This window comes from Chinchilla lanigera, unplaced genomic scaffold (assembly GCF_000276665.1).
Source record: "Chinchilla lanigera isolate Chin_1 unplaced genomic scaffold, ChiLan1.0 scaffold00001, whole genome shotgun sequence".
NCBI lineage: Eukaryota > Metazoa > Chordata > Mammalia > Rodentia > Chinchillidae > Chinchilla > Chinchilla lanigera.
Window position 1 is genome coordinate 24,289,402 of NW_004955402.1, and position 17,120 is coordinate 24,306,521.

The following is a 17,120-nucleotide window of genomic DNA, read 5'->3' on the forward strand; positions in this document are numbered from 1 at the left end:
CTGCACATCCCTAAATTTATGACTCAGGAGATGAGAAAACATCCAGCTCATGATGTAATTCAGGTTGCTAGTTTCATCCTGTAATCAGATAGTAAATCTTTTCCAGGATTCCATATTAATTTAGGGTATTTTCTTCTGGATGCAAATTCTATCTTTAGAAGGGTACATTATTTTATTCCAGTATCTCAAAGGATTGTATTATTATTTGTTTACTGGGAATTCCAGAGACTCCATTCAGAATTTCTATTGGCAGTAGTTATTCTGTGTTTCATTGGATTCAAAAGCCTACATTACAAAGCAGCATCCATTATATCATAGGTTAGCTTTAGTGCTCACTCACAACTCAGAATTTCAGCTGGGCAATAAGTGGATGTGATCAGCACCTTCAAATGCCACATATGTTGTATCTAAGATCTAAAGGTGTCAGCAGGCATTTTGTGCTCAGTTCTCAGTGGAAGCCTGTATAAGGTAAACTCCACTTTATTCCTAAGAATGTCACCCAGCTGTCAGACTCTTAGGTTTTGGTGGCTTTTATATCCTACCTTCTTGCATACCTACATGTTAGTGATGCTTCTAAGTAATTGCCACTTATTGTCATCTAAACCAGTCAGCATGATGCCATTAAAGAAATAGACCAGTGTGCTCTTATAGGGTGTTCCAATATTCAAAGTTCTTACAGGATAGGTTATGATAGGCATCAGGAGAGTTCATATAGTTTGAGAAAACATCAGAATAAATTTCTACCCTGTAAGGTAAATGATTCTCACCTCATCTGACTTTAGATATTGGTATTTGGAGAAAAAGATTGGACATACTAATAGCTGAATACATGGTACCACAGGATTTTGCTTTGCTCAAGGATAGGTACCATACTAGTACTACCAGCAGCAATATAAGCTATAAACTGATTTATTTTGTAGGGACCTATAGACAATCCCCAAGATATAGTCATCTTCAGCAGAGTGCAATGAAATGAGGTTCAGATGACTATGATGCAATGGAAGCCCATAATTCACATCCTGTAACTCTCTTTCTTCAAACAGGTTAGAACTGGACCGAACTGAAGTACATTGGTGTTAGTAACATTTCATGACACGAGGCAGTGAAGATGAGAACTGTACCCATATAAGTGAGGGAAAGTCCAAAGTCATGGATTGGCTTTGCTTTATTAAAAAGATATGATTTCTTAGGTGATTTCCCACCCAGTAAGAACCATCAGAATGTTACGGTTTAGCAGGGAGATTATTCATACAAACAGTATACTTGTGAAGTAGAACTTCTACATAACATAATATAGGTTAGATCTGGTACATATTCTTCACTTTCAGAGCAGGATTTGCAAGTGTAGTTTGGAGATAGTCATGAGAATAGTGCAAAGCATAGAACTCATCTAAAATGCATGCATCACATGATAAGAATGAAAGTTTTTTGGGTGGAGGAAGACCAGGGCTCATTTATATTAACCGATGTATTTAGCACTTTCTGTGCCATTTTACTGTTTTCTTTTTTTGAGTATCTTTGATAGAGTTTCTTCTCCAGAACTCTCCCTAATACTCCCTATATCTTTTAGTGCAGGTGTTCATTAACAGTCCTCTTGGTTTTTGTTTGATTAAACCTCATGCATTTTACTTTCCCTTTTGAAGGACATTTTCATTCAGTTTGGGGTTTTACATTAGCAGGTGTTCTATTTTGACATTTCAAGGGTATCATTATGTTACTCTCTGGTTTCTGTGCATTCTGAGAAGTCAGTGTTCATCTTCTTGTTTCTCACTCTCGTTTCTCTGACTGCTTTTTAAATTTTCATGTTTGGTCTTTGGGTTTTAGAAGTTTTGCTATGACACATGCAGGTGTATTTTCTTTGTGATTTTCTTTCTTAGAAGTTTGTGGAGATTCTAATTCTGTGGCTTCAAAAATTGTATAACTTTTGGAAAATTCTTAGAAATTCTCTCTCTCTCACTATATACACACACACACATACGATCAAAATATGGCAAATTTTTAAATTAAAATATTTATTACAGTAAAGAACAAATTGCCAGCAGGTGTGGTGGCACACCCCTATAATCCCAGCACTTGGGACGCTGAGGCAGGAGGATCCTTGTGAATTCAAGACCAGCCTGGGCTACAAAGTGAGCTCAAAGCCAGGCTGCACTGCATAGTGAGACCCTTTCTACGAAAGACTGAAAAAAAAGAAAAAAAAAAAAAAGCCACATTGCCATAAATCCCCCTAAAATGTGCTCTGTCTCCTCAAACACTTATTCCACTTTTCTTGCCATTCTCTAAAGCAGTTTTGGAAGTCTTCTTTTGAGTATCTCTCTGTCCTGGTGGCCTCAATGTCCTGAATTGATTCACAATATTTACCTTTCATGGCTATTTTGATTTTGGGAAAGAGACAGAAGTCTTCTAAGGCCAGACCTGGTAAATAAGGCAGATGAAGACAAAATGTAACCTTTTTATTTGACAGAAATTGCTATACTTTTTTTAAATTTTATATTTCTGATTGTGATTCTTTTTCCTTTTGTTTTTTCTTTTGTTTATTAAGTTCATTGGTATAATTTATATATACATAATGATCACATTCACCATTCACCTGGAACTCTCTTTCTTGTATTTATACATGATGTAACTCAGTTCCTCTTTTCCCCCATACCCTTCTACTTCCTTCAACCCCACTTCCCCTTCTTATTTACAAAGCTTTGTTTCCATTTATCATTTTGTTCCTCATTTTTTTCTTTTCCTTTCCTCCCACCCAGTTCCCTTTTCCCTTTCAATAATTTCTTTTTAGGGGCTGGGGATTTAGCTCAGTGGCACAGCACCTGCCTGGCAAGTGCAAGGTCATGAGTTTGATTCCCGGTACCAGAAAAACAAACAAACAAACAAAAATCAATAATTTCTTTCTATTTCACAATATCCATTATACATTTTGGTTCCTATTTACACTTTCAGTTTCTCACACTAGAGAGACAATGAAATAGTCACGTGCATCTGATTTATTTCACTTAAGAGTATGGTCTCAAGCCCCATCCATTTAGCTATAATTGTCTCAAAGTTATCCTTCTTTATGGCTGAATAATACTCCATTGTATAAAAGAACCACATCTTTTTATCTATTCATTGCTTGATTGGCATTTGGGTTGTTTCCAAGATTTAGCTATTGCAAACTGTGCTTCTATGAACATGGGTGCATGTACATCGCTGTGGTACAATGCTTTCCACTCTTTTAGGAAGATAACAAGAAGGGGAATAGCTGGGTCAAATGAAAACTCTAGTCCTAAGTATTATGAAATCTCCAGACTGATTTTCACAGTGGTTGCATCTGTCTATGCTCCCATCCACAGTAAAAGAGGTTTCTTTTTTCCTTGTAGCCCCGCAGGAATTTGTTATTGGTTGACTTCTTGATAATAGCCATAATTTCTGTGAGATGGAATTTCAGTGTTGTTATAATTTGAAATGATCACTGAAGTTGAACATTTTTTCATATATTTATTTTCATTTGTATTTCATTTTTCTGAGAAGTGCCTATTCATTTCAGATGCTAATTTATGGATTGGTTTTTAAATTTGAAAGGACCTGATTTTTTTCAATTCTTTATATGTTCTATATATTTGTCCTTTGTCTGCAGAACAACTGGCTAAGACTTTCTCTCCCATTCTGTGGGTTAACTTTTCACTGTTGGTGATTTCTTTTGCTGTGCAAAAATGTAAGAGTATTTAGTAAGATGAGATCTCAGCTGTTGATATTTTGCAGTATTTCCCATGCCATCTAGGTTTTGTTCATGGAATTTTTACCTACACTTATGTCTTCAAGAGATGCATCTAATCTCTCAGCAGATTTAGTGTTTCTGTTTTAATGTTTAGATCTTTGATCCATTCTGACTTTAGTTTATTGTGTGGTGATAGACATGGGTCTAGTTTTAGTCTTTGGATGTGGAAAGCCAGTTTTACCAGAACCATGTGTTAAAGAGGCTATCTTTGTTCCAGTGGATTCTTTCATTCCTTTGTCAAAGATAAGGTGGCTGCGTGTGTTTGGAGTTGTTTCTCTATCTATAATCTATTCCATTGATCCTAGGGTCTGTTTTTTTTTGCCAGTACCATGCTGATTTTATCACAATAGCTCTGTATTATAATTTCAAGTTAGGGGTTATGATACCTGCCTTTCCTTTGTTGCTGAGAATTGTTTTTGCCATTCTAGGTCTCTTCTCATTCCAAATGGATTTTAGCAATGTTTTCTTTAGTTCTGTGAGGTATGGTAATGTTATTTTGATTAGGATTGCATTAGACCTGAATAACAATTTTGGGATATGACTATTTTTACTGTGCCTATTCTTACTACCAAAGGACAAGGGTTATTTTCCCATTTTCTGATATCCTCTTTGATCTCCTTTTTTCAGAGTACTGTACTTCAATGTAGAGATCTTTTACTTCCTTTGTTAGATTGATTCCTAAGTATTTCATGTTTTTGATGCTATTATGAAAGGCGCAGATTCCCTAATTTCTTTCTCAGTGCATTTGTTATTTCTATACAGTTTGTTATTCGTTTTTTCAGTGTTGATTTTGTAACCACTATGCAACTGAATCTGGTTATTAAATCTAGAAGTCTTTTGGTAGAGCTTTTGGGGTCTTCTATGTAGACTAGGTACTTTGAATCAATTTAGAACATTGAGGCAGGCATGAGAAACACAAAAGAAGACTTCTAGAACTGCTTCAGAAATTGGCAGAATAGATGGAATAATTTTGTTCAGTGTGAGGGGGAGTAATTCAGGGAGAACTAATATCAATGTGTCTTTTACTGTAGTAAACATTTTCATTTTTATTTAAGCATTCACTACACTGATTGATCACACATCCTAATCTCTGATTTTTCTCTGTGGACTACAATTATCGATTTATTTCATCTTTTCACAGTGACATATTCTTTCTCCCTCTCTTTTATTCTCTCTCTCCTTTCTCTCTCATACCTTTCATTCACTTATCTCTTGGCTTCAATTATTTTCCACTAGCTGTTATTCATTTCACTTCACTTTCAGCAATAATAACACAATGGTTGTTAAGCTCCTCTATTGAATTTTTAACTTTGGTCACTGTAATTTTCAATTCTAGAATGTTCATTTGATTCTTTCTTAAAGTTTCCAGTGCTGTAGTTAATTGTTTCATCCTGTCATCTATTTTTGAGCATATCAGTTATCATTATTTTAATATCCATGTCTAATAACCCTAATATTTGGAGTCTATTACTATTTCTGGGATAAAAGGGAATCTATTACTGTTATCTATTTTTCCCTTGGTCTGTTTTCTTGGAATTAGACACTTCTTGACTGAATGATGGACTTCTTTATTGAAAAATTGCAGAGGCTCTGGAAAGCTTTCTTTGCCTCTATATAGGATTAATCCTATTTTTTACCAAGAAGCAAGAGTGACAACATATTACTTCAATCCAATCATCAGTGGAGTCGACTCAAGGCTGATTTCAGTACTTTGTCAGTCTTCCTATACATCTGTTAGTTGTGCCTTGCACTTAGTTGTAGTTCTTTAGGATTTGAAACAGATCTCGTGGCCATCATCAAGGAGCCAGTTACTGGAAAGGCTGTCAGTTTCTGTTTTCCTCAGCAGACCCACAAGACTAATGGATGATATGTCAAAGTTTTTAGTTACTTTGTGTTCATCCATTGCCAAGAACAAGATATCATTCTCACTGTCTCCACTTTGCTTTTTCTCAGGGTCCTAGCCCTCTAAGCCTAGTTACCTTCATATCTCATACCCACTTTTTGCCCTTTCTAGCTCTATGAGGTTGATAAAAAGCCCTTCTGCCTAGTCTATCTCTTATAGACAGACTGTGGTTCAGTCTTCACACCCTTAGCCATAAGTGCTTAGCTTCTGACAAATTCGCTGAACTCCCATTCTAAATTTGATCTTGGTCTCTAACATCTTCATTGATGCAGAAGCTCTTCAGTGTGTTTTCACAGATAGTGTTTGTTAGAATTTTATTCATCTTTTTCAGTTGCTTTAGGAAAAAAGAGTATTACTTTACTAAAAGCTACACTATTGTAGCCACATATGGAAATTTGGGTGAGACTACAATGAACACATACACAAATGGAGTATTGGCTTTGGCATTTGCCTATTAGTGACCAGGTGAAACTGTGAGATGATAAAAGACAAAAGGGATAGCTGGAGTCTACTCCTGTTTTTCTACCTTCCATTATATTGAGAAAAACAATTCCTCTAACTAGAACTTGAAGGACTGTGATAGGATCATCAAAAGGAGAATATAAATGTACAAAGCCATGTATATATGGGAATTATACATTATTTGTAATTCATTGAGATTGTTGTATTGGCATGTTTTATTTTTGAAAACGATTAATTAGTATTTTGAAGGAATGTGCACTTGTCACTTGCAAAATTCCTTAGATGATACTAGTTCAAGGTTATGCTGTTTGCAACTTTCACATATTGGTTTTACTTAAATACCTGTTCTACCAATATTTGAGAATTGTGTGGCAATGTATCATCTTTTTATGTTTTTCAAGTTATCTAATTTTTTGCATCATTTAAATTATCTTTCTTTTTTAAAGTGATATCTGTATCTTCCAAGGATTTTAATTACACTTTGCTGAGCATGTATTGGTCTTATATTTATTTCTTTGGCTGTGCTGTAAGTAAAATATGAAAATATACATACATAAAAATTGTATATGATACATATACATAAAATATGTAAATATCAGTTACATATTTTATAGATCATATATACCTATACATCATATAAAATCTGTGTATATTATATACACAATATGATTTACACACAGTGTATATGCATGTTTGTATATATGTGTATGTATATGTATGTATGTATATTATTTCCAGTTGTATTTGTTTTCCCTGCTATTTAAAATTTTCATCTTAAGCTATTTCCCATATGACACTTTGTGTAGCAAAACTTCTTATATCTAATAGCATTTTATATCTAATAATATATTATGGCTCTTTTGCATGATTGCTTATGTGGATACAAACATAAAATAATTAGAACATATATTAAGTAAATTATAAACCAAATTAACACAATAAAATTTTCTTTAAAATACAGAGAAAATTATTGCTGGCCTAGGATAAGCAAAAGGCTGGGGAATAGGTATGTGGAAAAGTTAGTGGGTCCTGAGTTACAGAATAGGTAGAATAAATTCTGGTGTTCTATTGCACAGAAGGGTGACTACTAATAATGATAATATATTGTCTATTTCAAAAAAGTTAGAAGAAGGATTTTGAATGATTTTGTCACACAGAAATGATAAAATTTTGAGGCTATATATATATCCTGATTTAAACATTAAATAACATATGCTTGAATCAAAAACCACATGCTAGCTCATAAATATGTATAATTATGTATTTCATTTATCTATATTAACTACTGATCAAAATTCAGTATGAATGTAATTTAAGTATATGAAAAAGTCAGCTGTAGGGTAAGAAGGCCAAAATTCTTATACTAAGAATGTGTTTTATCTTGATGTACAAAGAACTCAAATAATCAAAACAAACAACTTGATTATTGATGTGCAGAGAATTTGAAAAGACATGCAAAATAGAAGCTATGAATGGACAATAAAAACATGAGATGATGCTTAGCATTCCTACTTATTAGGGAAATAAAAATTTATATTATGGTGTTATAACACTACTAAGTCACTTGAATATGTAGTTCTTAAAAAGGCTACAATAATTCCCATTTTTGGTGAAGATGAGTAGCAACTGGAGCTCTCATAACTGGTGGTGAAATATATAAATTGATAAAAATTATTCTTTATTAATTGGGTAATATTGTATAAAGTTCTACATTTACTATCTAATTTCATATTTTTGCTCTTTGTTATCTTCCTAAAAGAAACAAATGTCTGCCCAAAGAAATTTAGGGTTATAGAACTGGATTATGGGAATTATGGAATTGCCCTATGTTGTGGCTTTTATCTAGATGTCCCTCTAAGCGAGATGGCTGGATCTAGGGTGTTTGATTCTGGGGTTAAGTGTGTGAGGCTAGGATCAAAGTTCTGTGAATATTAAATTAGTCCAGTGACTAATTCTGGGTAGAATTAAAGGTGCCCCACCTTGGGTGTGAGTGCTACCTACAGTCTGGATAAAATATACTGAAAAGAAAGAGGGCTAGTGCTATCACTGGTCTCTTGTCACTTGTTTACTACTTGCTACCTTGCTGCCCTGCTTTGCCATGGATGGTTATCCTCTGTGATGCCTCTCTCCCATGCTACCCTGCTTTGGAGGCAGCCAAATAAACCTTTCCTCCTTTAACTTTGGGTGTGGAGTATTTTGTGTCAGCAGAAGAAAAATAAATAAGACATCCTATACCTTAATTTTCATGGTGATTACATGAATGCATACTGTTATGGTTTGTGTCTGGATGTCTGCCCAAAGCTTCATGCAGTCAGGGGCAGGCTTCTAGAGTTTCTGATTGATTCATGGTCCAATATTGGGATTATCAGTGTGAGTGATACACCTGGCCTGGGGTGGGTAGTTTGCCTACAATGTAAGGGATGGAAAGGGGCTGTTTACTCCCACTCCTCCCTTGTTATTCTTGTTGCTTTTGCTGTCTTCTGCCACCATGAACTGTTGCCCTATGCCATGAGTTACCCTGCCTTGGAGCCAGCCAAGTATGGACTGAAACCTCCACACACTGTGAACTAAATAAACCTTTCCTTCCTTAATTCTGGGTGTCAGGTATTTTGTCTTAGCAATGAGAGAAAAGTTACTAAGAATTTGATACCAGAAGTGGGGTCGTTGCTGTGACTGTACCTGACCATGTAGTTCAAGAGCCTTTGGAAATGGCTTGTGGGAAGTGTTTGGAAAGGTTTAGAGAGGTCACCTGAAAGAGAAATGCCAGAGCACCTTCAGCTGTACTGTATGGGAGATTCTGGTCAGAGTCCAGAAGACCAGAAGGCTGATAGAAATCCTGCCAGTAAAGACTGGGTTGAAGAGGTTTCTTCTGGGAAGAAGCATTGCATTGGTTGTTGGACTCCAGATGATGTGTGTTATAGCTTGGCAGAAAGTTTGTCCACATTTTTATCATGTGCAGAGACCTTGCCTGAGACTAAGATTAAGGGTGGCAGACTGACTAGTCCGGCAGAAGAAATTTCAAGGCAGTGGAATTTGGGACAGTGCCATGGCTATTATTGGTGGCTTTTAGCCAGATTTATGTTGTGAATCAAGAACAAAGAGTCCAGCAAGATGATTTAAAATGTTATGAGTTTGTTCAGAAAGGAAGCTCCAGTAAAGCTGTGAACTGCAAAGGGAGAGCAGAAGAAGTCTTGATTGCTGAGAAAGAACAGGAGAATAGAAAAGAAGGCCTGAGGGCATCACAAGAAGCAGCAAGTCTCCACCATTTGCAAGCTCAAAACTGCAAAAGTGAAAGACTTCACTTTGAGAAAAAGCCACATAGCACCAGGTTTCAGAACTTGGTCCTCGGAATCAGGTTCAGAAAGCTCAAAATCCAAGCACTCGACCCCTATAGCCAAGAGAGAGGAATGCCTGGCTACTGCTCTAGTTGGCAGAAGATCTTGGCATCATCCACTTGGCACTGGTTTTAGGGGCATGCAGAATGCAAGAGTGCTGAAGTTAAAAAGGCTTCCACCTAGATTTTAGAAGGCCTGGGAGGCCAGGCAATGTGCCCCTGAGAGGGCAGTGTGCAAAGATGTGAGTGCGAAGTGAAAGGTGCAATGGAGACCCCAGAAGTTTAGAAAAGCCATGGATGAGGATTGTCTGAGGAAAGTTGCAGAAGGGAGCAAAGCAGACCTAAGAGGGAAGCCATGGGAGCTGTAAATACCAGAAGTGCCATAGAGGCAAAGCCATATAAGGCCTTTGGAGCTCACAATTTATCACAGATTGTTTTGGATATTCCACATGGAACTACAGGATTAATGTTAGCCCTGTTGGATTTTGGTCTTGCTTTGGTCCCAATGCTTTGCATCCCCCTGTTTGTACCTTTTGGAGTGCTGTTTATCTTGTGCCACTGAATACTGGAAGTTTTAAACTTTGTTTTCATTTGTAGAGAGGCTCACAGCTAAGAATTTGCCTTATATCTTGCAGCAGACCTGGGGTTTGCTCTTTTCAGCGATGCTGAAATTGTTAGGACTTTGGCAACTCTTGGAGATGGACTAAAATGCCTTTTGCATAAAGGGATGTGAATGAGTTTTTGGGGAGCCATGGGCAGAATGTTATTGTTTGTGTGAATGTTCCCCCAAAATCTCATGCAACCATGGGACAGGCTTCTAAAGTTTATGATTGACCCATGGTCCAACGTTGGGATTATGGGTGTGAGTGCTACACCCGCCATGGCTCAGGGAGTTTGCATACAATGTAAGGGAGAGAAAGAGGCCTGCAGCTGCTCCTCCCCTTTTTCTCTTGTTGCTTTTCTGACTTCCACTTCCATGAACTGTGGCCTTCTGCCATGTGCCACTCTGCCTTGCAGCCAGCCAAGTAGGGACTAAAACTTCCACAAACTATGAGCTAAGTAAATCTTTCCTTCCTTAATTATGGGTGTCATGTATTCTTATTTCAGCAATGAGAGAAAAGTAACTAAAATACATATATTTGTTAAAACTCAGTATATATATATTTATTTATGTCATGTACATTTTGTATTATGTATACGTAATGTATATATTTATAATGTACATTTTGAATTATATAATTTTATTTCAATAGAAATGATATTTTAAGAAGACATTTACTATACCAATCCTATTTTATGATTTTTTTCTGAAGGAAGTAATTAGATAAGCACATAATTATATATAAATGTATATACATATGTATATGAATTTATCCTATTATTCAGTGAGTTATAAATCTGGAAACAACATGATCAACAATTATGGATAATTTTAGTAGGTTTTTTCATCCATAAAGATCCATTAAAATAATGATATAGATGTAATTGATGCGCAGATCTACTGGAAACAGTTTTACCCTTATTATTTAATTTCAGCTGCACAATAATAACCTGCCTTTGCAAATAAAATTTGGGACAAAAGAACTATAGCTTTGAGTGAGACATGACTTGTCCAAGAACATGTTCTAACTGTATAGAGAAAGTTTTTTTAGATATAGTATATATGTATATTTCCTCTGTACCAAGCTGCCTCTTCTATCGTACCTGTCATTGCCATTTGTCCTGTTCCAATCAGATCTGTTTCCATGAAGTGACACGGTGCTGATGAAGAGTATTGACGAGAAGGTCTTGTTTGTGTTGGTGGGAAGTGCTAGATTCTATCCATCACTGTGAAGACAGTCTGCCATGGGATCTAGATGAGAAATAAAGGTATCCAATAATGTGTATGATAGGCATCATAATTGCTTTACATTATTTCATCATTCTGACTGAGTCAATTTGTGCTTTCTCGATCCACCTGGCACCTTTGCTCTGTAAAGAATTTAGGGACCAATCACAGTGCTTTAGTGCCATATATGTGGCCTATAGCAATGTTTGACCACAGGTCTGTCTGTGTGCCACAGCATCATCTTCATCTTTCCTTGACCTTTTACTCTAATCAAATGCCCTTGTACTTTTTGAAACTTTGTCACCGTGTGTGTGTGTGTGTGTGTGTGTGTGTGTGTGTGTGTGTGGTGTCTAATCCAGACGGGGTCCTCAGAGATTGAGTTCATATACCACAACCCAGTTTCTTATCTGCTTAGGTCAGGGAAGCTCTAGTGCAGCCTTTGAGACTACTAAATACCTTATGTGTTATACAGACACACAATGTTTTACCTGAAAATATTGGGACTAGATAGGTTTCTGGTATGCTGGATTTCAGACAGGTAATGGCTGTACAGACAATGGGGTCTTGAGCACAAACCTATAAACAAATGCAGTAATATTTTGAATTGGAGCTTCTGAATATTCATACTATATCGATAGCCTAATGGTACTACAGATCTGGTTTTGATGTCAAGTGATCTCTAGTCAGTTTCCAGCAGTTTTTGCATACTTGACATGTACTTCAGTGCTATGAACCACATCTTGTTTTCCAGGCATGAACTTTGGGTACCCTTTAGCCTGCAAACTGTAGTCTCTTCTTTTTTCTTATTTGGCCCTTAATCCCCCTTTGTTTGCTCTCCAATTTCAGATACCTCCTAAAAAACTTTCTCTTGGATTTGGGTTTGCATGTGATGTGTACTATATGCAAGGAGTTAGGATAAACCTAGACCATTCAGCACTGTTTATGCAGTCCATCACTGACTAAAATGTTGCTATGTGACACATGATTGTACCTTAAACATCTGGTTGGTTTAAGTTCACATTTTATAGGTTTTAGTAAATGTGTGAAGTCATGAAACCACTACCACTTTCAAGATTAAGAACATTTCTATCACTCCAAAAATCTCTCTGCCATATCTTTACAATCAAATCCCATTTGCGCCCGGCCTCGGCCCAGACAGTTACTGATGCATGCTTTTGTTTCTGGGTTCTTCAATTTGTCCTAGTGCTCTGATAAACATCTGCATCATTGTAGCAGTACGTTACCCTTTTTATTGTGGAGTGGTATTTCCAACTGTGTATCAACTGGGGAAATCAAACCTATGCAGCACATTTCTACAATAGAATAATTTTGGGCACTAAAATGTCTTGTGCTTTTGACTTGTTATCCTACAGATGACCTTCTGAATTCCTGCTCATTAATTGATAGTTCCTCAGTTTACATGTCCCCTCAGTTCAGCATGAGCCTTAGGCCAGCAGGACTCCCATGGTCTCTAAAGCCATAGCTCCCACGTAGACAACTAGGATTGAGTAATGCAGCACAATGGGGACTTAGATATTCAGTTGTTTCCCCTTAGGCAATAGATCCCAGCCATGAGGCTCCATGTTGCATGTCCAGCTGTATAGTCATGTGGGAGTTTCTGGTGATTATTACGGTGCTCACTCTTAGCTTAGACCCCCAAGCCTTTCTTATTGGTCCCCAAAGTCTCTTTGCCTGATGCTCAGAGATGCAGAGATACACCCACCTCCTGAAAATGGAGTGACTATAGCCGGATTAGGAATGTAGGGGAAAACCTGTCCTTCACCCTGGTAAACTGAAGCCTTATTCTATAGTATTTGACCCTAAATCAGCTTACTGTCTCCAGGAAAAGATTTGGAAAGAGATTCTCATCAATATTCACTCCATATGGAAGAGTTCTGCTTGTGTAATGATACCCACGTCTAAAGGAACCATAAATGGAGTGGAGAAAGCCAGAATGGAGAGCCAGTATGGTCCACAGGAGGGGCCCATGAACGTATGCCTCCAGACCCAACTTCACAACACTAGTGGCAGTGAGGAATGTCAGGCTCAGTGACAGCATGCCTTGTCCATGGAAAATACAACTCACTATCCAGTGACAGTGCTCCTGTGGCAGAGTGGGACCTTAGCAAGTTGCTCTCAGGATTCTCCAGAGATTCTAAGACTACACATAGCTGTCACTTATACTTTATGGCTAGAGGCACAACTTGGGTGGGCCAGGGGTAGGAATGACAGGAGATAGGGATACAACTGTTCTAAAACTGCAGCAAAGTTTTGGTCTGTTTCATTTGATATTTTCATTTGACATTTAGTTGCTACATCCTTTTCTTGCTTTAGAAAAGTATTTAAAATACCTGCCTCTACATTTACTAATCAGAAAAATGAAAATCATAGTTATTTTATCAGAATTGTTTTGCACATTTGAACATATATCATACTTGGGATGGTTATAGTAATATCTCAGTAAAAGAAAATATCAGATAATGTTATTTTCAGTGGAAAAAATAATTTCCTGAATCTGTGGATTACATGTAGGTAAAAAAGAGGAGATAATCTGTTCAGCTTCATGTTATAAATCTCTGTCATTGTGGATGGAGCTTGATGTTTATAGAATACTAGGCAGATTAGAGCATGAATGTGAGGGTGAAAACTAGAACAACTCCCCTGCCACCATTCAGGTGAGCACTTGGAATAATAGGTCCAGGAATGCAAGAGAAGCCATAGAAGTGTCAGCACTTCAAATAGGGGGTCAATGTCCAGAGTACTTCTATTGAGAGGCTAGCTGTGCAGGAGGTAGAGAAATTCTTCCATCTCATAACCAGTATCAAGGGCTATCTCTATTACCAATAGCTTCTATAATTTCTTGTAGTCTTTGAGAAGAGAGTTTAAACTAACAGTTTGGTCTTAGCCATTGTTTGGGGGAAGGCTCCATTACTCCTTCAGGTGGTGTCCAGAAAGCACAGCAGTGGTCACCTACATGGAAGAATCAGTTGTGGTTTGAAAAAAGATGATAAAGGCAAGAACACAGTGTTGTCTTCTGAAATAGATTCTTGCCTGAGCTGAGAGGACACAGTGGGACAGGTAGCACACATTTCTTAGAATCTTCCAGAATTCATTAAGCATAAATGCTCAGAAAAATGTTGACTTTCTGTGAATGCTGGGAAACTAAATGATTGTTAGTTATTCATGGAAGTGCAAACCTGAAAAGCATCTGAGGTCTCAGGACAGGAAATCCTGAGACCTCAGATAATAGCAGGCAGAGCAGGAATTTACATTGCCATCACTTTTTTTTTTTTTTTTTTCAGATAAAACTTCTTCCACCTTTTAGCTACTTCTGCTTCAGGGGAGAGACAATGGAGGTGTTAGTTACTGAGGAAATGATCTCTTTGGTTTTAGAGAACCCTCACTCCAGCAGCAAGTATAGGTTGGGACAGCATTTATTTCTCACCAGTTGTTTAAACTCCAGTAGTTGGATAATCTACTGCATCAACCAGAACACCAGTTGCACTGAGTCTCAATAGAATTTCCAGAGCTCTACCTGTTACACTGAATTTATTGACCCCATCAAGAAGACAGTGCCACCACATCCCATGCTAAACACTATGTAGAATGAACCAGACCAGGAAAGTCTTCAGGATGAACTAACAAAGGTGTCTATATTCTCTGGTCCTTTGGACTTGTAGGGCTCATTGTGTTGTGAGTGAACTGAGCTTTGGGACTGATATAGCTGTAGATTCTATTCTCTCTCTGGCTTTCATTGAAATTTTCTTTCTCTATTCCAACACACATATCTGCATTGAGAGGAGAAAGAAAGTAACTTATGCCTTCAGATGCAGCCATTTGGTTCCTGAAATATTGTGCTGGGACCCAGTAAGGATGAGTATACTCATTATAGCCAGGTGGGCCAATTTGTATATGGGGGCCCAGAAAATAACTAGAGGATAGCTGGCTATATATTGTCTAGACAGGAAAGAGACACAAATTCTCACTCCCTTAAAAAATTAAAGAAGGCAGATATATGTTTCCAAATGGAGGCACGGTGGCTCAGGACCAGTGGAAAGCCAAGAATTACATTAATATTGGGCAGACCAATGCTCTCTTTGATGCTATCATGTAATGAAGGTGCAAACATGTGGGAATGGAGAGTTTCTGTGAAACACAATATGAACATCAAGGTGGTCATGGAGATTGAAGACCACATGGAGAAGTCCTCACTGAGAACCCGCACTCCCCTTTGGTACTTTCAACCTAGTGGCTGGAGATCTATGTTCTCCACCAAGGAGCTCTGACAAAGGCAATGCCTGGACCCCACTCCCACTCCCACTATACTTGCCTTTTTCTGTCTTAGGATTGCAATCTAGCACTGTGCATTCCAGCAGAGGTTTCTCAGACCTGAGATGTAAGAGACTCTCCAGTTTTGTGAGAGTGCTCTGATGCCACTCTGCTCAGCACCTGTGTTCTTGCTTAGCAGGAAGCACTGTATCTCAGAGGAACAGATCCCTTTATCTCTGTTTCCTCAGGTTTCATCTTCCCCCATCCTGGATGCTTCCAGATTCATCTACTAGCCTTTCTTATTCAATGACAGTGTGCTTTGTGCCCTACTTGACCTGAGTAATGATATTTTAGGCACTAGTAGACTCAGCCAGGCTCTTCTTTGTACCCCCTCCTCTTACACATGGAAATGTTTGGGAGAAATATGCATTCTCCAGGTGTACAGAGTGTCTTGGTGCTAAAACTGTTCAGAGCTTCTACATAGCTCTCTGAGAGGAGCCCACTTATTACATGACAAAATAGAGGGGGTGGAAGCAGAGAAGAAGATGGGGTCATACTTCAGGGATGGGATAGAGTGCTCATGTTTGCAAGGCAAAGGAAGGGACCTTATGCTCTTCCATCAGGAGTCCTGGCAATATGCCCATAGTTAGTGCCGGATACAGTATTGTCTCCATCTTGAATTCTTGTCTTTTGATTTCTAACCTTGTGTTTTAAAAAAATAAGCATTACTTAAATCATCACTAATTTTACAAGTATTTTTATAGATGTGCAATGGTCTGTACTCATAAATATTAAACAGACATTTGAGCAGGAGGAGGAATCTCATGAAATATGACTTTATATTTATAACTAAAAATTACAGTGATGCATGGTAAGGGTTTTTTCATTGGTTGAGTAAAGTGACAGTGGAAGAAAATGTCAATTCTGTTTGAAGAAGTCAAAAGAAGCTTCAAGCACTCTTGAGCTGAAATGAAAAGATGGGTATAAAAATGAGTAGGAGTTTTCCAGGTAAACTTGGACCATGAAGGAACACAGAGGAAAGCCATTCAAGGCAGAAGGAGCAAACAATAAGGACAAAGATGATAAGACAGTGGCAGTCTGCTAAACTAGTAGAATAATGTGCAGCCCATGGTGTATTTTAATAACTGGTATCATAATAAACTGTAATAATCTGTGTTACCTTGACTGCTGTAATAATCTGTGTTACCTTGACTGGGCCATTGGGTACCCAGATATTTGATGAAACAGTCTAGGTGAGTCTGTGAGGTGTTTCTGGGTGAGAGTAATATTTGAACTCATAGATTGGGTAAAGCAGATTGTCCTTCCTGTTTATAGGTGGGCCTCCTCAAAACAGTTGATGGTTTGAATAGAGCAACAACAACAAAACACACAGCTTTCTCTGCCTGACCTTCTGTAACTGAGGCCAGTGTTGTGCTGTCAGGTCAGGACTCTACTAGAAGTTTTTCAGGAATTCCACCTTGCCACCTTCAGGTCTTTGGTCTTCTCAGTCTCCTTTATTGCATGACCTAGTCTCTCTCTCTCTCTCTTTCTATATATATAT